Source organism: Scyliorhinus canicula, chromosome 1, assembly GCF_902713615.1.
Source record: "Scyliorhinus canicula chromosome 1, sScyCan1.1, whole genome shotgun sequence".
Taxonomy (NCBI): Eukaryota; Metazoa; Chordata; class Chondrichthyes; order Carcharhiniformes; family Scyliorhinidae; genus Scyliorhinus; species Scyliorhinus canicula.
The window spans coordinates 297,876,908-297,884,687 of record NC_052146.1 but is presented as its reverse complement, the minus strand read 5'-3'; positions in this window follow the sequence as shown (position 1 = coordinate 297,884,687).

The following is a 7,780-nucleotide window of genomic DNA, read 5'->3' as shown; positions in this document are numbered from 1 at the left end:
TACCAACTGAACCACAACTGGCACATAATGTAGAGCAGGCTCAACCGAGTCGATGGTTTTCCGTGTGTATCAGTGTCTGGGAATGAGAACTTGCACAGAAAGATCAAATTATGACAGGATCCTGGAAAGCTAACAATAAGCTGCCAGCTCAAGCACATATTATCCTTTTAACTTGCGGATTTGGACAGGCTCCTGCGTGCAAAATGTATCTTGCCAGACCTCAGGAAAGTCAGCCATCGCCGTGAAAACTATGTGCCTCTTCTAATACTCAACTGTGTCAAAAATTAGAAGCATAAATGCTGATTTTTGATGCAAAGCATCGACTTGCTTTCCACAAGCAGATAGTGTCAGCAGTCTGTGGCCAAAATTGCAGAAACATCCCTGATCTTCCTTTCTAACGATGGGGCAATTATTGTTAAAAGAAGGACTTGTATTTACACAGTGTCTTTTATTATGTCATAACGTCCCAGAGCACTTTGCAGCCAATTAAATATTCACTTGCTTTCAAAGAAGGCTGCGCCATTTTTTATTTGGTGGTGATGGCGATCCTGGGGTAGGGGGGGGGGGGGGGGGGGGGGGGGGGGGGGGGGGGGGGGGGGGAGGCAAGCTTCTCCCAGCTTCTCTTCAGTGGTGCGCGGCACGGTAGCACAGCGGTTAGCACTGTTGCTTCACAGCTCCATGTTCCCAGGTTCGATTCCCGGCTTGGGTCACTGTCTGTGCGGAGTCTGCACGTTCTCCCTGTGTCTGCGTGGGTTTCCTCCGGGTGCTCTGGTTTCCTCCCACAAGCCCCGAAAGACGTGCTGTTCGGTAATTTGGACATTCTGAATTCTCCCTCTGTGTACCCGAACAGGCGCCGGAATGTGGCGAACAGGGGCTTTTCACAGTAACTTCAGTGCGGTGTTAATGTAATCCTACTTGTGACAATAAAGATTATTATAAAAGCGAAGCCTTCAGAATGTTCCTGCGGAGCTTTTCTGACTACTTGGAGAGTGCACTCCAGACTCAAGGGGCGGGATGCGCCAGTCGGGGGCCATTGGCAGTGCCCCCCCCTCCCCCCCGAGCGATTCTCTGGGCCCTGATGGGCCGAGCGGCCACCCGGTTTTGGCCGGTCCTGGCGGTGTGAAATACACAAGGTCCATAACGGCGGGACCTGGCTCTGAGGCCGGTTAGCGGGGTCCTCGGGGGGGGAGTGCGGGGGGATCCGGCCCCAGGGGGGGGGGGCCCATGGTAGCCTGGCCCGTGATCGGGGGCCCATACATCTGTGGGCGGGCCTGTGCCGTGAGGGCACTCTTTCCCTCCACGCCGGCATCTGTAAAGGTCCGCCATGGCCGGCGTGGAGAAGAAACCCCCTGGCATGTGCAGGGATCACGGCAGCGGTTCTGCGTATGCGCCAGAACACTCTGGCGCTCCCGTGCATGTGCCAACTCGCGCCGGTCGGCGGATGCCCATCGGCGCCGGTTGGCGCGGTACCAAACACTCCAGCGCCGCCCTAGCCCCCGGAAGTGCGGAGGATTCTGCAACTTCCAGGCGGCCCGATGCTGGAGTGGTTCACGCCGCTCTTTGGAGCCGGTAAGGCCCGTCCGCCGGTTGGGGGAGAATCCCGGCCAAGATTTGCTTCAGTGAGTGTCAGGCATTCTGGTTTCATGACCAGTCCAGTCAGTTGTGACTGTCTCAGTGATGGTGTGGATGCCTGGCATGCTAACTGGAGTCAGCACCTCAGTGTCTGGTATTTCTTTCTGCCAGCTGATGGTTAGAAGCTTCCAAAGGCGGCTCAGGTGAAAGTGGCTGAGCTATTTGGCGTGACGCTGGTACACAGTCCGAGTCTTACATTGCAGAGCAGAGTGGGCAGGACTATTGCATGCACATAATGTGCTGGGTTATGGGGATAGGGCGGGGGAGTGGGCCTAGGACGAGTGCTCTTTCGGAGGGTCAGTGCAGACTCAATAGGCCGAATGGCCTCATTCTGCACTGCAGGGATTTGATGTGCAGAATATGCAGATTTGTGAGGATACATTATATTATATTGTAGATGACAATACTTGTCTGTACTTATTACAATCACACAATTACCACAGTATCAAATAGTTCCTATACATTGTTCAAGAATGAATAATGTGATATAGATGTGTTACCTTTTTTATCAAGTTAAGTGAATAAAAATAAAATAACTCAATTTTAGACAGATATGCACATGTCCCTTTCCCAACAGTAATTGGAACCCTTTCTGGAAAGTATAATCTTAGTATGACCCAAATTTAAAGCTGTAAATTACATACAATTTTGTCAAAACCACCAATTTAGTGTCTTTACTTTCCATTGAATCTTTCCACCCAGGTTATGGAGTTATCTGGCTTCATGGAGTTAAGTAGAAGCAACAGAAACTACTCTGTCATGATGTGCACTCATGCACATAATGAGATAGAGACAGGCAGTGACAGACACCCAGTAGAGCCAATCAACACACAGGACAGAACACAACCAATCACCAGGCAGAACACTAGAAGGTGGTCTCCCACTATAAAACACACGAGGCATCAACACTCTGCCTCTTTCCACTGGTGACAACTGTAGTGACAGTCAGGGTGTATATATCAGTTAGCACCTTCTACACGTGGCTCAGAGCTAGTCTGGTCTAGTTAGTTATAGTAAGCACGCTTAGATTAGTAGAGTGTCAAACCCACAGCGAACTGTGTGCACTGCTTAACAAATTCAATAAAGCGTATTGAACCAACATCACAGTTTGGAGTCTACTTTCCAGTACAACTGCATCCAGTTGCAGTCCGTGTTACCCCAGGGTGATTAACACGACATACTCAGCAGGCATAATAACCATGAGTGCCCACAATGGGACTTCAAATGGAGCAGTCAGTCAAACATCACTGGCAATGTCCGTGGACAACTTTGTCACGCCAATTTACCAACTGCATTGCTTCAAAGCTAAAGTTGAAACTCTGCATATTAGCAGAGAATATCAGGATATTCATTCATCAGGTGAAACAAACAGCCTGGGGGCTCACCTAGACTCTTTCAAGGTAATTACCTTGACGGTAATTAATAATTGTTCTGTAAGGAATGTTGACCTAGAAGCTTCTTGAATCTGCAGCAGGCATAAAATGGGCACCCATGTATCTAGTAAGAGGTTGTGCCTGATGCGTCCATGCCAGAAATGTACTCCATAGAACCACAGAATCCCTACAATGCAGAAGGAAGCCATTCAGCCCATCAAATTTGCACAGGCCCTGCGAAAGAACATCTTAAGGGGCGGGATTCTCTAACAATGGGGCTATGCCCCCACGCCAGCATGAAAACCGCCGCCAACAACTCCGGCTTCAATGGCCCCCGCAAGTGAGGAATTCTCCCCTTTCTAGGAACGGCCGGCATATTTTTCGCGTGCGCTGGGGTCCCCTTCTCCCCACCGTCCCCGGACAATATGGCGGAGCCTTACAGGGGCCCGGCGCGGAGTAAAGTAGGCCCCCACTGGACCAGCCCGCCCACCAATTGGTAGGCCCCGATCGTGGGCCATGCCACCGTGGGGACCACCCCCCCCCCCCCCCCCCCCCCCCCTCCCTTCCAGGATGGCCCACACACACTCACCTTCCAAGTCCCGCCGTGTGGGAGGTGAGTAATTCACACCGGCGGGACTCGGCCAAACCCGCCGGCCACTCGGCCCATCATGCTGGCGAATCGGCGGGGTGGCCGCTGTCAACGGCCAGCGACCGGTGTGCCGGCGATCCCGCGGGCTGCCGACAAACGGCCCCCGAGATTGGGGAAGCCGCTGTCGGGGCGGCGGGGCGCTGGGGATGTTCCGACCCAGAGCTGGATCGGAGCATCCCGGCCCTTATCTAGGCCCATTCCCCACAACTCCAGCCTACCTGCACATTCCTATACAATACGGGGCAATTTAGCATGGCCAATCCACCTAACCCACACGTCTTTGACTGTGGGAGGAAACTGGAGCACCCGAAGGAAACCTACGCAGACACGGGGAGAAAGTGCAGACTCCGCACAGAGTCACCCAAGACCGGAGTTGAACCTGGATCCCTGGCGCTATTGGTCACCAGTGCTAACCACTGTGCCACTGTGCTGCCCATGTTTTACAGAAAATGAAGCGTGCCACTCCTGTCTGATAAAGGAGGTGGTGGTGTCCACAGCCCATGCCTGGGATAGGCACTCAATCATTTGCATCAACTAGGGGGGTAAATGGGCCATAATTGGGCTGTCCTGAACATTGCCATTCTGGCCCTGCTGCAAGTGCACACCTCGTTTTCAGCTCAGCAATGCTGAGATAATTGCATTTCTCATTACAATCCTCAACTGTATAGGGTACGAATTTAACTTAAGACCTTCCTGGTGTATTTGTCCACGTGCCTGTGTGTAGCGAGGCCGAGACAGCAGCCAGGCATGAGCTTACAGGAAACAGGCAATGACCCTCCCCATTGTGTACTGTCCTTCAGTTGCGCAGGGTACACCACAGCAACCCACCAGGTCATTGTTGACAGCACCACCCACGCTCCCAATCTTTAATATCTAGAAAGACAAAGGCAGCAGGTGAATGGGAACTTGACTTGAAACTATCTCCCAATTCCTTCTCTGTCCCTGGGCACGACCTAATGGAAAAGCTATTTGTGGTGGGCTTTGCTGGGAGTTTCTCACCAGCTCTGATGGTGCGTTCCCTACCCCTAGCTAACCACACTTAGTCACTTTCTGGGGCCCTGGGGAGCTTGTCAGCAGTTTAGCCAACACTTAGGGCACGATCTACTGGCCATGTTGTGGCTGAAATCCAGCGCACTGCGTTGCAATGTGGCCAGTGTAATGATATGTATGATCTAAAGAGAGTAAAGGGTTAGCAAGATGATGTTCCTGTATCTCAACACTAGATGGCATCACTTAGTAGTCTTATAAAAGGCTGCGTCTCTAAGCATTCTGGGAGAAGCCTATGGAGATGGATAGTGCGAGGTTGAGATAGAGTGTTGGTTGTATTAGAAAGACATAATAGGTTACGGTAGCATAGATTTAATAATATTATTTTGGTAACTATTATTTAGTAGAGTGTGTGAACCATTTAAAGTAGTCTAAAATAAACTAGCTTTGTTTTAAATACATAGCTTGATGTTCTTTGTAAACGCTACAACTTTTAGCTATCTTGGAGAACTATACAAGGAACATCACAGCCGGTAGATGCCGGGAGACCCCACTCCAGGGCTACCCGATCTCTCGAGACGTCATAATGTAAATCGTGCCTATTGTGGGCGGGATCACTTTTTGGCAAATCTGCATATTAGAGCGAGGCAGCTAGTCTCACTCTAATATGCAGTTCCCTGAGGTAACCAAGGCATTGGCATCTATCTCCGTCACCTGCTGTTAAATACTGGTCTCCCCAAAATGGGGACCAGATGGAATGTAAATTGTGGGGTCTCCCAGGGGCTTGGAGGCACCCAAGTGCATGTGGTCTGCTTAGGGTGGTACCCTCGCACTGCTGGTGCCACCTGGGCACCCTGGCACCCCAGCAGTGCCACCTGTGTGTCAGCCTGGCACTACCAAGGTGCCCAGGTTGTGCTGGCAAGGGCTCTGCCAGGCTGGCACTGCCCAGGTTCATTATTTTACTGATGGGGATCTGGTCCATGAGTGCCATGTGCACGTGAGGTAGGGTGTGGTGGGGCCCGAGAACCCTCTTACAGGTGAGTTGGGGTTTTGGGGGTCGCGTTAGGGGTTCATGAGATCGGGACGCCATTTTTAAATGGCATGTGTTCCCCGCTGAGGCCCCATATCTAACTGGAGTCACGTTGCATAGCGTTTCTTGGCCATGCAAGTGCTGGGATACACGGACTCGATTCCCATTTGGTTAGATTGGGCCCTTAAATAATTTTCATCACTGGGGAGCTTAACTCACTGGCCAGACCGGCTCCTCAGAGATCAGGCCGCCATTTTCAAATGGGTACCCCGATCTTTAACTGAGCTTGCAGGTCCCCCACACCCTTTACCCATGGGCAATGTCAACCCTCCCCCCCCAAACATATGAGCATTACCCCACACCTCTCTATGGGGTCGCTGAGGGCCCCCCTTCTTAGGTCTCCCCACCCCCTCCTTTCGGGCCACCCCACCCCCCCTTCCACAGACCCCATGTTTCACCCCCCAAACTTATAGTGGCTCCCTCATACCCATCCTGGAGACCCCCCCATCCTTCATACCCCATTCCATCCTCCTTTCATGGGCATGGCCCCTTCAGGCCCTAGTCCTTGGCACTGGCACCCTGTCAGTGCTCCTGCCGCTTTGCAATGCCACCCAGGCACCTTGGTACTGCCAGGGTGGCAGTGCCTTGGCACCTACATTCCAGGGGGAGGGCCAGGGATCACCCTACATTGTCCCTGACCAACCTGGGGCCTCCAGTGACTGGGGAGACCCCCCGGGCATCATTCCACCTGGTCCACGTTTGTGTGAACTAGTACTCAACGGCGCCTACCTGGGGACTCCCTGGGGAGGCTGTTAAATGCCAGGAGGCAAGTAAGTAAATCCCGGGTGAGTAGTAGGTTTAAAACCACCTTAGGCGTGCGCGGCTTGGTCACGGCCTTTGTGGGCGTGATCCCGATCGCGCCGCCTCACAAGGTCCGGGTAAATCTCACGAGGCTTACTGACTGTCGGGAAGCCCATGGGAGGCTTCTCCCGGCATCTTCCAGCCACGTCGCCCTCCTGTTCAGGCACAACGTAGCCGATAGATCGTGCCCCTGAGTCACGATCATGGAACGTATTCCTAATAAGGAGTTCCTTCACCACGTGGACTGCAGGGGGGATGAAAAAGGCAGCCCACCATCGCCTTCTCAAGGGCACCTCGGGATGGGCAATAAAAGTTGCCTTAGCTAGCGACATCCATATCTCAAAAATTATCTATTTAATTACGCACTGAGGAGTTAGGATAACTTTTTTAGAATCTTCCAGATTATCACTTGGGGAGATTTTGCACTAAAACGTGGCCGGAACCTTCCAGATCTTCATGCTGGCGAGGTCCACCTGTCCCGCTGATGTGAATGCAGATTTCAATGGCTCCTCGGCCTGGCCGCAGGGGAAACCATGGCGGTTGCGGGGGGCGATGGGGCAAGGGGGAGGGGATTGGAAAATTCAAACTCTTGTTTCTTGAGGAGAGGATTCTCACCACCGAACTTGACGAATGAGCCGTCCAATCCTTTGGCTCTCTGATTAAAATGGATCGCTGGTAAATGAGGTGGGAGAAGGTTCAGTGAAGGTGCTGACTAAATTTTGACTGAAAAGGCAGGTATATCTCTGGGCTTCCCTATTCCCCCAGTCTGACCTCTCCCCACATAATGGGCAAATGAGCAAAGTATATTACACAGGTAAGAGGCAGATGAAGTTATGTGAAGTCAGGAGATACGATTGCACCATATTTGGAAAGAGAGTAATGAAGTGACATCGGAGGATTAGGACAGAGAGGGGCTCCAGTGGGGAGATTCGAATTCGCACCGCACTCCATGAAAAGTCTTCCACGGAATGATATATTCTGAGGAAATAGTTTCCAAAGTCTGGGTGAAATCCAATATGAGTAAGATATATTTTAAATTTTCACTCATGAGTTCCGACTATGCCACAACAGTAATTATTTTTTGAAAAGGTATTCAGATTCCAATGGATCCCCCCCCCCCCCCGCCCCCGGCCAAAGAACAAAAGCAAACAACTGGAAATATGTCAGCTCGGCAAAAAAAAAACATTCCCCACTTAATTGAAACATTACTAAGGAGAAAACGGGAGGAATTCTGAAATGGAATCCTGT